We start from the raw sequence: 12,195 nt of genomic DNA, 5'->3' as shown, positions 1-12,195 counted from the left end.
ATAATAAGGTATTAATATTAGTTCATTAGTTGTGGCAAATGTACTAAACTTTAAGGTAAGATGTTAACAACGGGAAACTTGATGTTGGGATATGAGAACTCTGTAGTAGTTTTCCAATTTTTCTATACATTTAAAACTATTTCATAGTAAAAGATTTAAAAAAAAGAGCAAAATATCTTTAAAATCCTAACAACTGCAGCCATCTTGCAAGATCTTCCTCTCAGCTTGGTAGATAAGCTTGGTTGGCTGGGATGACCTAGATCCAGTCCTATCTCTGCAATGATCAACCATGTGACCTTGAGCAAATCATTTAATCTGTCTGCAACAACTTCACTTCTCTATCTTCATTATAGCCATAATAACATCCAAACCATCCCTCCCTGACAGGGATGATGTAAGAATGATATATGGTAATATGCTTTAGGAACTGATCACTCTACCAAGTCAGGGTGTTCTTATTGCTATTATAAAACACAGAGTCCATGGTGGGGAGAGCTCATCACCTGATGCGGGCTCATTCTAATCTATAAAATGCCTCATGTGCAGTAAAAGAGAGTAGTTGATGGTCTTCTCCACATCTGGAACAGAAACTACAGGACAGATGAGTTTTTATTCACAAGTTAAAGACAAAAAGTATTGCCTTGTGCAGTATATGAAATACAAACAATCCTAAAAGTTCCCATAGTTTTTAAAAAATTGGCAATCACCACTGTATTTATGTAGAAGATACAAATACATGTGTTCTACCAGAATGTTTTTAGAACACAGAAAGTGGGCAGGATTTTACCATAAGTAACTCAAAATACTCAGTGATTCCCATGTACGTGTTCCTATGTAAGGAGGGCCTGCAGTTCAGGTTGGGCAATGAACATGAACAACCATGGGCCATAAGTTGGCATTTCTATGATATGCCCATAAAGAGACAGTTGAGAGAAAAAAAACAGGCAACATACTGAGTATCTGATAAGACGAATGTTGCCCAGGAGACTATATACTCTGATTCCCTTTTACTCCTCTGGTTTTTAAAAGAATAATGGAAACCAATTTGACAATAAGTTTCATATTAAAAAATAAAATAAATAAATAAATAAATAAATAAATAAATAAATAAATAAATAAAATAATGGCATGTCTACTAATGGTTCAGAAATTATGTTTCTTTAAAAAGTAAAACACTTTATAAAACAGATTCAAAGCATGTTCTTAAAATTCATTCTGTAGGGTTCAAAAAGCAGGCAGGTGCAAGGTGGTTCTACTATCTGAGTACTCAAATGACTAGATACATTAAATAAAAAACTTAAACTTCTTGGTGAAAACAGGAAGGTTCTGAAGCTATATGGGACCAATGTGGAACCCTGGCCAGGCCCCTTTGCTCTAGGTTTTGGAATGAGTTCATATAACACCTAGGATTAATAATGACCAATCTTAAGTATCCAGTTATCCCCTCTTTGAAAAGCACTTGAGGGGGAGGGAGTGTGCCTAGATGACTTAGTCTGTAACATCAGACTCTTGATTTCGACTGAGGTCATGATCTCATGGTTCCGGAGTTTGACCCCGACATGGGCTGCTATCAGCACAGAGTCTGCTTGGGATTCTTTCTTTCTCCCTCTCTCTCTGCCCCTTCGCCATTCACGGGTGCATTCTCTCTGAAAATAAATAAACTTAAAAAAAAAAAAAAAAGCACTTAGAGAATAGTATTTTTTAAATGTATTTTTATTTTCACCAATTCCAAACCAACTACAAAAAAAAAAAAAGGAACACTTTACAGAATTCCAAAATGCCCTACATGAATTTTCTAATAGTCATCTATTACTACAACTCTAAACTTCAACAATGTATATGTATAATTTAACAAAATTTCAAGCTACAATTGGCTAAAATTTGGAGACAGAAATTAAGCTTCTGTAAGGACATGTGGTAAAGGCGCTGGAATACCCACATTTAGGACCAGAAGCACAGGACAAGATGTCAGGGCCCAGAGCCCTGATCTCAAGGGTGAAGAAATGAGAAGCTGCCTAATTAGAGCACTGCCAGTTACTGAGCCATAGCTTTTAAATTCATGGTCTCTAATCCTTATAATAAACCTGCAAAGTTGGTATCAGTGCTCTCATCATCTTTATGAGGGCTCAGGCTGAGAGATATTAAATAACTTACACCAGGGTCACACTGCCTATATAACCCAAAGTGAAATTTGTTTTCCGTACTCAAATCCAATGCTTTTACTACATAACCTTTCACAGGTTTGTCACCAAATTATTTAGAAGTCATCGTTCAACCTATTTCTGTTAACATTTCAAAGAAACATTTAAGAAAGAACAAGGATATAAAAGCACAACTTTACTACTGTAATTCTGTTTATGAAATAGGGATAATAATTTGATGGGACTTTCCTAAATTAAAAATAAACCTTTTTTTAAAGAAAGTCTTTCAGAAGAACTGACGAGAAAGTGAAGGCTCACACAGCCCATGTTTGTGTTTCTTTACTAAGGAGGCCATGATAGCATTCCTTCTAGGGAGAGGGCAATGGTCACCATACCAACCAATGTTAACTGTCCTTAGGTTCTGAAACAAAACCTGACTTATTAAATCGGTGACTAGCTTCAGTTTCCCCTCTTTGCTCTACTCTTGTTTTAGAGATTATTACTAGCAGAATGCATGCCCTTAGGCATATTACCTACACAACACTCAGGTTTTTCAGGTTATATGACCAAGACAACACAGAAACTGCCACCACCATTGTGACAGTCCCCTATCTCAGGAGCCTCTATACATATAGGCTGGCCAGCTTCCCATTTATAAAATCCATAATTCATTTATAAAATCCAAAGGCCAATAAATATGGTCCTTCTGTCCATTTCCAGTTCAAATGCTCCCTCATCCTAACAAGGTGGATTCCAGAAATAGATTCTGGTTTTCTTACAGGTCATGATTCTAATCAGTAGTTTCTCTACCTAAATTTTGGGAAAGCAGGAAAAGGTAAGTAAATAAATAAATGCCAGATAAAATGTCAGGAGTACGATGTTTCCCCACACCTTCCCTGATAACAAAAGTTAATGGTGATATGAGTTCTGTAAGATTTCAAAGGGATGATACTCCTTCAAGTCAGTCCCAGAAATGAGAAGTGGGATTTCTAAAAACAGACCAACTGTAAAATCTCATGATCTATCATTTAAGTTCTCTAAAGACCTCTATATTATGGTCTGTAAATTAGTTTCCAGTGTACTGTATTTTATTTATTTTTTAAAGTTTATTTATCCTTTTAATAATCTCCTCACCCAACGAGGGGCTCAAACTCACAACCTGGAAATCAAGAGTCGCATGCTCTTCCAGCTGAGCCAGCCAGGTGCCTCCCTACTTGTGTGTATTTTAAACTATAAAAACCACCATTAAAAATATTCTATAGTTTTCCATTAATTCATATAACATACCAAACAGTTTATATTTCTGCCCCCCTACTTGTGTGTATTTTAAACTATAAAAACCGCCATTAAAAATATTCTATAGTTTTCCACTAATTCATATACCATACAAAACAGTTTATATTTCTAGGATTTTACATTAGTTTGGGGATTGGGAGCTGAAGTAAAGGAAGAATGGCTGGGGTGCCTGGGTGGCTCAGTCGGTTGAGCGTCTGACTTTGGCTCAGGTCATGATCTCACAGCTCTGTGAGTGTGAGCCCTGCATCAGGCTCTGTGCTGACAGGTTGGAGCCTCCTTCAGATTCTGTGTCTCCCTCTCTCTCTGCCCCTAACCTACTTGCATTCTGTCTCTGTCTCTCTCAAAAATAAAATAAAACATTTAAAAAAAAAAAAAAAGAATGGCGTGACAAGACTAGAATTAACTTTTCTAATACTTTGTAAGGCAAGCCATTGTTAATTGGCTGAAGTACTAAGGATGTGTTTTCCTTAATGTTAACTTGATAAGGTAAATATTAACAACCAAAAGTCCTATTGCTAGAGCACAGGCCATTCTGTCATCACACTTACTAAAGGAGCCACGAAGCTACACTACAACCTCAACCCCAAATCATGTGAATAGTTCTGGTTATTTAAGTTCACTACTAAGAAACCAGACACTGGAAATTACAGGAGAGCAAACATTTTCTAGGAAGAAACTTTAGTGTCAGGGACAAATATGCCAGTTTTTTTTCCAAGCTGCCCCAAAGATTTAGAGAATCCTTAAAGCATCTCTAACACAATGTGTCCGATGTGTCCGAAGAGAGAGCAGAGAGAAGAACACTCTTCATCCCATTTTATGTCAATGCTCTCTTTTACAAAATGATTTACATCCAAGCAAGCTTGGGACAGAAATGCTTTAGATGCTTTCGATGGAGTTAAATAGGAAGAGATCTGGAAAACCTGTGTCCTGTGTGATTGCAGCTGTATTTAGTGGCCTAATCCTTCAAGGAGGTATGTGCAGAAGGTGTGTGAAGGAGGTAGTATGAAGGAACTCGATTTCACACTCTGGGCTGTGGCCCACAGTCAGCATGAGATTTCTTTGCTTGGTTCTCCTTGAAGAAATTAGCATAAAGATGACTGTACTTATCAGAATCTGGTAATTATTTTTCTTGCTCTCCTGAAAGGCAGTTTTCTACTGTAAGATACATTTATTACTAATATTAAAGTGCACATGGTCACTACATATATGCCAACTGATTGTGAAGACACATGGACCCAGAACAGATTAGGTTAGGTGTCCAAGAGAAGCTGCCTGAAATGACCAAGTATTCCCCACTGGAACTTTACAAATGGATAATTCACACACACAATTTAAGGTGGCTAATGGAGGTGGGGCAGCATGATGTTGAAGGAAGAGTACAGACTCTGATGTCAGTCAGGTCCGAGCTAGAATCCTGGCTCTGACATTTGTCCAATGACCTTGGGCAACTGAGTGAACCTCAGATGCCCCTTTCACAAAATGAGGATAAAATTACCCTCTCTGCCTAACTCTAGGATCTTCGGGAAGGTTAAATGAAATTATGCATGCAAAGTACTCACTGAAGTGCCAAGCACAAAAGAGGCTCTCAACTGTCAAATCCCACATACGGAAGCAGTGACATCAGAAACGTTCACTTACTGTTTTCCGAGCATCGTATAATTTAAGCCAAAAGGTGAGAGGGCGGCTCCTTCCAGGAAGATTTCAGACTCTTAAAAGTATTTCAAAGGTGCTGTGTCAGTCAGGAGTGACTGGTAATTTCCTAACTGTTGCTACCCTATGTCCACTCCAGCCCCTTCCAACCCATGTTTACCTTGTGGAGACTGTCCACTAACCCAGACACCAGCTGCATGTGCTCCTCCTGGAACACAGAGAGGGTTTTGTCTGGAAGCAACATGTGGTATCAATTTATCTTTCTCAGCAACGGCAACAAGGAATCCACTGACTTTAAAAATAAAAAGGGAGTTGTGTAATTTAACTCTTAAAGGCCCCTGCCTACCTTCCATTTTATTTATTTATTTATTTATTTATTTTGAAGACAACCCCTCCCTCTCTTTTTTTGTGCTGTCTCAAAAGTAGCAAAATGAGAGCTATGGCTGTCAACCCCTAAGCCAGACCCATTGCTCCCCACCAGGCAGATTGCAGGCATCCACCTGGTCCTTCTAAGGGATTTCAGTGGGGACAATCTGCAAAAGATTGCTTTTAGACACAATATTCATCTACCTTACACATAGGACCAGCATTTCAAGTAGGTCTCACTGCTTTGACTTGTGGGCAATGACAATTCAGAATGAGGCTGCCAAATGCCTGAATTCTAATATATGCATCTCCTGAGCAGTCGATGATAAAGGTCACGTGAAAAGCCCAATGAAAACCACAAGTCACGAGGAGACCCAGGGGGCTGGGTGCCACTGCAGAGTAATGCAAAGATACAGCTTTAGGAGAGGGCCTGGGAAGTGGCCTTTGATTTATAATGACAGGCTCTTTCAAAGGCAGTTCTCTGGACAAGGCCCTGACTTCTCTTAAGTATTAATTCTTTCCCCTGGCTGCCCATTAGAATCACCTGGGGAGGCTTTACATACTCCTGCCCTACTCCCAGGGATTCTGATTCAATTGGTGTGGGTAAGGCTAAGGTAGAGGTGCATTTTTAAAGCTCCCCAGATTGTTCTGTGCAAGGAGAGCTGAGAATCACTGGAATTTCCCCCTTGCCTTTCCAGTGACTGAGACTCTGAGTCCAACCTAACCGTCCCTAGTCTTCCCAGGTCTGGGAAGCAGAATCGGTGTTTTCTAAGTTCAAGTTCCCACCACTTAGAAAATAAGGATGAGAACTGGGGCTACAGAATCAAGCTGTGATTATATGTGCAGAGTAAAACAGAGACAGTAATTTTTCAGGCCACTGGGATCCAGCTTATCTTTTTTCTTAAAAAGAAAAAAAAGGGGCGCCTGGGTGGCGCAGTCGGTTAAGCGTCCGACTTCAGCCAGGTCACGATCTCGCGGTCCGTGAGTTCGAGCCCCGCGTCGGGCTCTGGGCTGATGGCTCGGAGCCTGGAGCCTGTTTCCGATTCTGTGTCTCCCTCTCTCTGCCCCTCCCCCGTTCATGCTCTGTCTGTCTCTCTCTGTCCCAAAAATAAATAAAAAACATTGAAAAAAAAATTTAAAAAAAAAAAAAAAGAAAAAAAAAAAAAAAAGGTAAGGGAGACAGGGAAGAAGGGTCCTTGACCTTGTACTGCCTGTGGATGGTCATCTCATTCTGTCCTGTGCCACTTCTCCACCCAGCATGGATAGGCATGGACAGAAAAGAGGACATGTGGGCATTCACAAAACTAAGAATTGATAACAGGCTGAAGACAAGATGAGCTGGGACAGTAGCTAATCCCTGTAATTTTCAGGAGCCTCCCTGAATTAGCATGCAATCTCATACAATCCCTTTCATAGACTATCCTTCAAGCAAAATGCCAAAAAGACAGACTGGGTAAAAATAACTACTGAAAAAGCCATACCCCAATCCTGAGGTACTTATCAGCTCCCACTGTTAAGACAGCAAAGTATCACTTGATGAACTTCCTGAGGACATAATCAGTCTCAAAAATAATAATCACATATTCCACTTCTCATTCCTTCTCATTCCTCAACTGTGCAAAACACTACATCATTACACTCAGAGCAAAGATCCTTGAGTGGACATGGCAAAGAGCCAAGTAGTGCCGCCATCTGAGGGGCAAGTGTGAGGCTGGTCCTTCTTATTAGAAACTGGTAGAGTCTAGGTTTTAGCTGGCTTCCACTAGATTTTCCACTAGATTTTATCTTCTTTGGGGCTAACCTGTTGTTCAAAAGCAAGTACAGAAAGCATGATAGCATAAAACAGACTTGAAATCAGAAACAGTTATTATTTCTGACTATATGGAATACCGGCTGTAATAGGCAAGCAAGCCTCTTAGACAGAGAAGAAAACTTAAATAAACATTCACGTAAAGCATTGCACAATCAACCGTGATGTGTAAGACAAGTCCCAGGCTAGCTCTACTCTTACTCTTGTTTAAAACACTAAGTTTAAACCATTAAGGGACTTATTTTAAAAAGACAATGTTCTAAAATAAATATTGTCAGGAACTTGGCTGAAGGATTAAATTTCCAGCTTGAAACAAGATTTCTGTTAAATTTGCTAACAATAATCCTCTACCCACAGAGACCTCCTTTGAAAATTAACGTTTGCTTCAAGTTTTCATGCAGTAAGTGACAGGTTCTGGTCTCTCACTAAACCGAATAAAATAATAGCAATCATCTGATAATCAGCATAATGAACCCATTCTTTACCCAAGCAAAATGAGACACATGAGGCTTTCTTAGAAGAGGAAGGGCTGGGCAGACAATCTGTCCTGCCCTCAAATGAAAAAAAGGAATCCTAGATAGGAAGAAAGTTCTCTCGAAGAGCATGAAAAAGACGGCTACTACTCTACTGCAGTCTTGTTGGATTTTCTATGTGGCTTTTATTTTCATATTAATTTTTTTTTTTTTCATTTAGTAATCTTTTCAAGCTCTTCCACAGCTGTTTCTGTTCTTGGAGGGCAAGAGGGAACATTCCATTCCTTACAGCCAAACCTGCACTTCCGGCACAAAGAGAACCCTGGCAGCCTTGCAACCTCTGCCCACACCCACTGTCGGCAGCACCCTGCCCCTCCCCATGAGCCCTCCTGCTTCCAATCCCCTGCCCATCCTTCTCCCCAGACTGAGGGAGAAGCAGTTAAAGGCATGCAGTCAATAGAATTACAATCCCCAGAAAGCAGGTTAAAGTTATAGCCTTTGGCAGCTCCTGCTCTCTTTCTCCAAGCTTCTTCCCTGATGTTGTTACTGAATCCATTTCCCTTTCCCACACGGGCACACACTACGTCAATTCCCTGTGGAGACCATGCACAGCTAGCTACACGAAATGGATGCCTCAAAGGGTTAAACACCATGAAGTTACAGAACATTCTTGAAATGGACTCCACAGAGTAGAACAAAGTAGAACAGAAATAGTTTTACTATTAACATAATTTTCACTTAGATTAAAAAACAATAAAGCTACAAGTTTTTCCAGTTTGAAAATTTATTGTGGGTGGAAACAGAAAAGGCACTGGAAATACATGACCAGAATTCAGGAATACATCAGAGTTTAATAATCACTTTCATGGCATTATATAAGTGATGAGAGCAGGAAGTTCAGTAAAAAGTAAACTGGGGAAAATGGAGAGGGCTGTGAAACCCATCTAGTAACACGCAGCCTTAACTTTATAGTGAAAGAAACAAAGGGCCAAAGAGATACAAGGGAGTACCTGAAGTCAATCAGCTAGTAAGTGGACGCCACACTGAGACAAACTCTGATCTCCTGGCCTTAAGGTAGAACAGTAATACCCAGAAACAACATCGGTTCCAATGTCTGGATTACCACACCGGTTAAAGGGATGAAGTGCAGGGAGCACAAAGCATGGGTAGGTAGTATCTTCTACCCACCCATCGAGCCAGCCACCAAGCCATCCAACTTCAGTCTGCCTTGTTTTATAATTTGAGGAGAACGTGTCTCCCCGAACACATATAGAACTCTTCACAACCAGACACCATGTCTTATTATAGCTTTAGCACCTAGCATGGGGCCTGGTACATAGTAGGCGTTCAAAAAACTATTTGTTTAATCAGTGAATTGGTGAAAAGGGGCAACAGCCACAAAACAAACCTGAATTACACTTGGCAATGTTATAAAACATGAGCTCAATGACCAATCCTCACGTGAGTGAAGATGGAAATAAGCATCCACTGTAAAATGTGAAGTAGCAAGTCTCCTCTTTGAGTATTAACTTCAATTATACAATCCAATTTCCAAAAACAAGATGACAGCCTAATTAGTAGACTTACGGTTCTCTGTAATAAGAGATGCTAAGAAGGGCAACATGACAGTGTGTGAGCTACTTAGAGGAGCAAGGGCTTGGCACAAAGGTGTCATGTCCATCTAGAGAGAAGAGCTGACTCCCTACCTGCCTTGAGATGCTATAGGGCCTCATTCTTGGTAGTGAGGTTGGCCCAGAGCCCTCAGAGGCAGACTCAAAATCATAGATAACACACTCTGGTACTAAGTCTCCTCCAAGGCACATCCAAAGAAAAACAAGAACAGAAAAATCCAAAAGAAGAGTCTACTTCACCTGCAATCTGAAAGAACTTAATGTATTTGACATCTACCAAGGCCAAGTCTCTGTGCTTGACAAACCTAATCTCACTTATTTTCACGACAAGCCTGTCAGGAGGAAACTGAGGTACAGAAAATTTAAGTAGCTTGTCTGGTGGTGCTAGTAATCAAGCCCAAGGCTAACTCCAGAGTGAAGCTCTCACCACTGTCCGTATATGTTTCCCTCTGACATCACCAAACTGCCTAAGGAGAGAGGCACCACTAACAGGTGACCAACGAACATGAAGGAACAAGAACAAAAATCTATGTTACTGAATGACATGTTCCCATCTCTAAGTTTCTGCACATGGTCCCTAGGATTATGAAAAGAAGGGAAAGAGTGGAAGAATGACTAGCTATGAAGTCAGCCTTGTTGAAACCAGATCATGTTTAGAAATGACACCTTTTTTCTCAGATATACCCCAAAAAAGACACTGTTGGCATGTCCTAACCTGACCTGGGATCACCTCTTTTAGGGAACAACCAAACAAGATTACTGCCATAAACTATTAAGTATCCAGGTCTTCCTTGGTGGCACGTCTGGTGGCTTCTGTGCTCAGAGAGCATTAACCCATTAGTGAGTCAAGTCAGTATTACCTGGCCGTCCTTGGCAGACCTATTCAGGTTCTGAAACAGCTGGCACCGTGCTGTGGATCCTCAAGCCAGAGACATCAGGCAAAGCCAGGCAAATGTCTGCTTTGTCCTGACCTTGCCATTACGAGGCTTAATCTGAAACAGGGACTCAGCTCTATACTATTTTAAACATGTAATTAGTTTATTATAGAGCCAGAAAAGATTAGCTTTCTTTAAATCTATGTGAATTTTAAAATATGCCTTTGCCTGCCAACTGACAGCATGATCAGGATGCTTCTGTTTAACCTCAATCAAACACTGGTAGAAAACTGCTTTAAGTTTGTATATGCATGCTATTTTATTATTTGTCTTCTGGCAACAAAAGCTGCAGAAACAGAAATCACTGACAATGCCTGCAAGCACATTAAAGGGATGGCTGTGGAGGTGCTGAGTGGGTGAGTTAAACAGCTTGAGTTTGTCATCTGAAATCCAGGAAAACTGCTTTTCTGTTCTTGGTTTACAATCCCTTCCTTCACATGAAATTCACTGGCTTTAGCGGCACACATACAAACACAACTGTTTCCAGCTCTTCAGATGTTATGGCTCAGAAAAACAATTCTTTTTCATCTTGTTATTTCAAGGGCAACGGATTACTTTTGGGTAGCACCGAAATATATGCCAACGTGTGGGCACAGTCACACAGCTAAGCACAGGCCCACACCCTGGAAAGACCAGGAGGGGTAGAGGCACATTTTTCAGCTAGGGAAGGAAAAAGTTTGGGCTAGGGTTTACAGAACAGACAAGTGTATATGTATTTGGAAGCAGGCTATCTTCCAAATGTCAATGTTAGTTATTCTGATAGTCATCAAAAATCAAGACGATACTGGTAAAAAAGCAGAAGACAAAAAAAGTAAATGCCACGCAACAGAATATCTCATGTCGGCTACTGCAGAGAAAACAACTGATGGACTTTCTCTTTACAGGAATAAAGAACGCAGCAGACAATTCTGCAAAGTGACTCAGGTCTACAGTACCCTTCTCTTTCCTTTCCACAGCCCAATGACATTCAGCTAAAAAGGAGCCTCCTGAGGAACTGCTTTCTCTACCCTGTAACCTCACCTGCATGTGCAGCATTTCACTGCACTGGTTTTGCAAGATTTCTTCTTGTTTAAAACCATAGGATGCAAAAGGGGCTGATGACCAATGTAATGATATTGCTAAATGCCAACCAAGTGAATCAACTGTTCATTCCAGGACACTTCTGGGTGCCAATCACACGTACAGATGAGCACCACACAGCTCAAAAGTCCACAGAAAATGATCAACTAAGGAACCAGACACCCATTCCACTGTTCGTGGGGAGTGGTAGTGGTGGTGGACATTTAGATACCAGCACATTTTAACTTAAAATCTAGGATGTTCCTAAATGTACAAGTTAATTAGCACTATTCTCCAAACTATGATGAAAAAGGCTGAATGTGCACAGGATAAGTCAGTTTTTCAAAAGGCCATGAAAGGAATGCAGTACTGTAGTATTAATATGTGCTAGGCTCTAATCTACTTGATGTGTGGGGTAAGCTTGAAAGCACTTAAAAAACTGGAAACACCAGTAGTATAGTATCTATCACCCGAAGGGTAGGAGGGATAATATTAACTGGCAAGGATAGGCACATAAGACACTCTTAGTATGGTGAAGTTAGGGGGTGAGGCCACGCCTCACTTAGCAGGTGTCATAGTGCTCCAGGGCTCACTGGTCCCTGAATACCAACTGTCTGTGACTCCAAGGCCATTCTTTTTTTCTTTTTTTTAATGTTTATTTATTTGTTGAGAGACAGAGAAAGACTGAGCATGAGCCGGGAGTGGGGGGGAGGGCAGAGAGAGAGAGAGAGAGAGAGACATAGAATCCAAAGCAGGCTCCAGACTCTGAGCTGTCAGCACAGAGTCCAACGTGGGGCTCAAACTCACGAACCGCGAGATCATGGCCTGAGCTGA

The 12,195-nt window shown here is 40.6% G+C and overlaps 1 protein-coding gene across 5 annotated transcripts in view; it reads right to left on the bottom strand.

Annotated features, from left to right (window-relative positions):
• Window positions 1–12,195, bottom strand: part of FOXO3 (forkhead box O3) — a 126,758-nt gene that overhangs the window by 22,443 nt on the left and 92,120 nt on the right. The window contains exon 1 of one of the 5 annotated variants that reach the window (XM_058734891.1): window positions 5,076–5,263. The exons of the other annotated variants lie outside the window; for them this stretch is intronic. The gene's annotated coding sequence lies outside the window, so the exon portion shown is untranslated. Of the gene's footprint in view, window positions 1–5,075; window positions 5,264–12,195 lie in introns of those variants that run through there. 5 annotated transcript variants of the gene reach the window in all.

This window comes from Neofelis nebulosa, chromosome 6 (assembly GCF_028018385.1).
Source record: "Neofelis nebulosa isolate mNeoNeb1 chromosome 6, mNeoNeb1.pri, whole genome shotgun sequence".
Lineage (NCBI taxonomy): Eukaryota > Metazoa > Chordata > Mammalia > Carnivora > Felidae > Neofelis > Neofelis nebulosa.
This window is presented reverse-complemented; position numbering and strand designations above follow the sequence as displayed.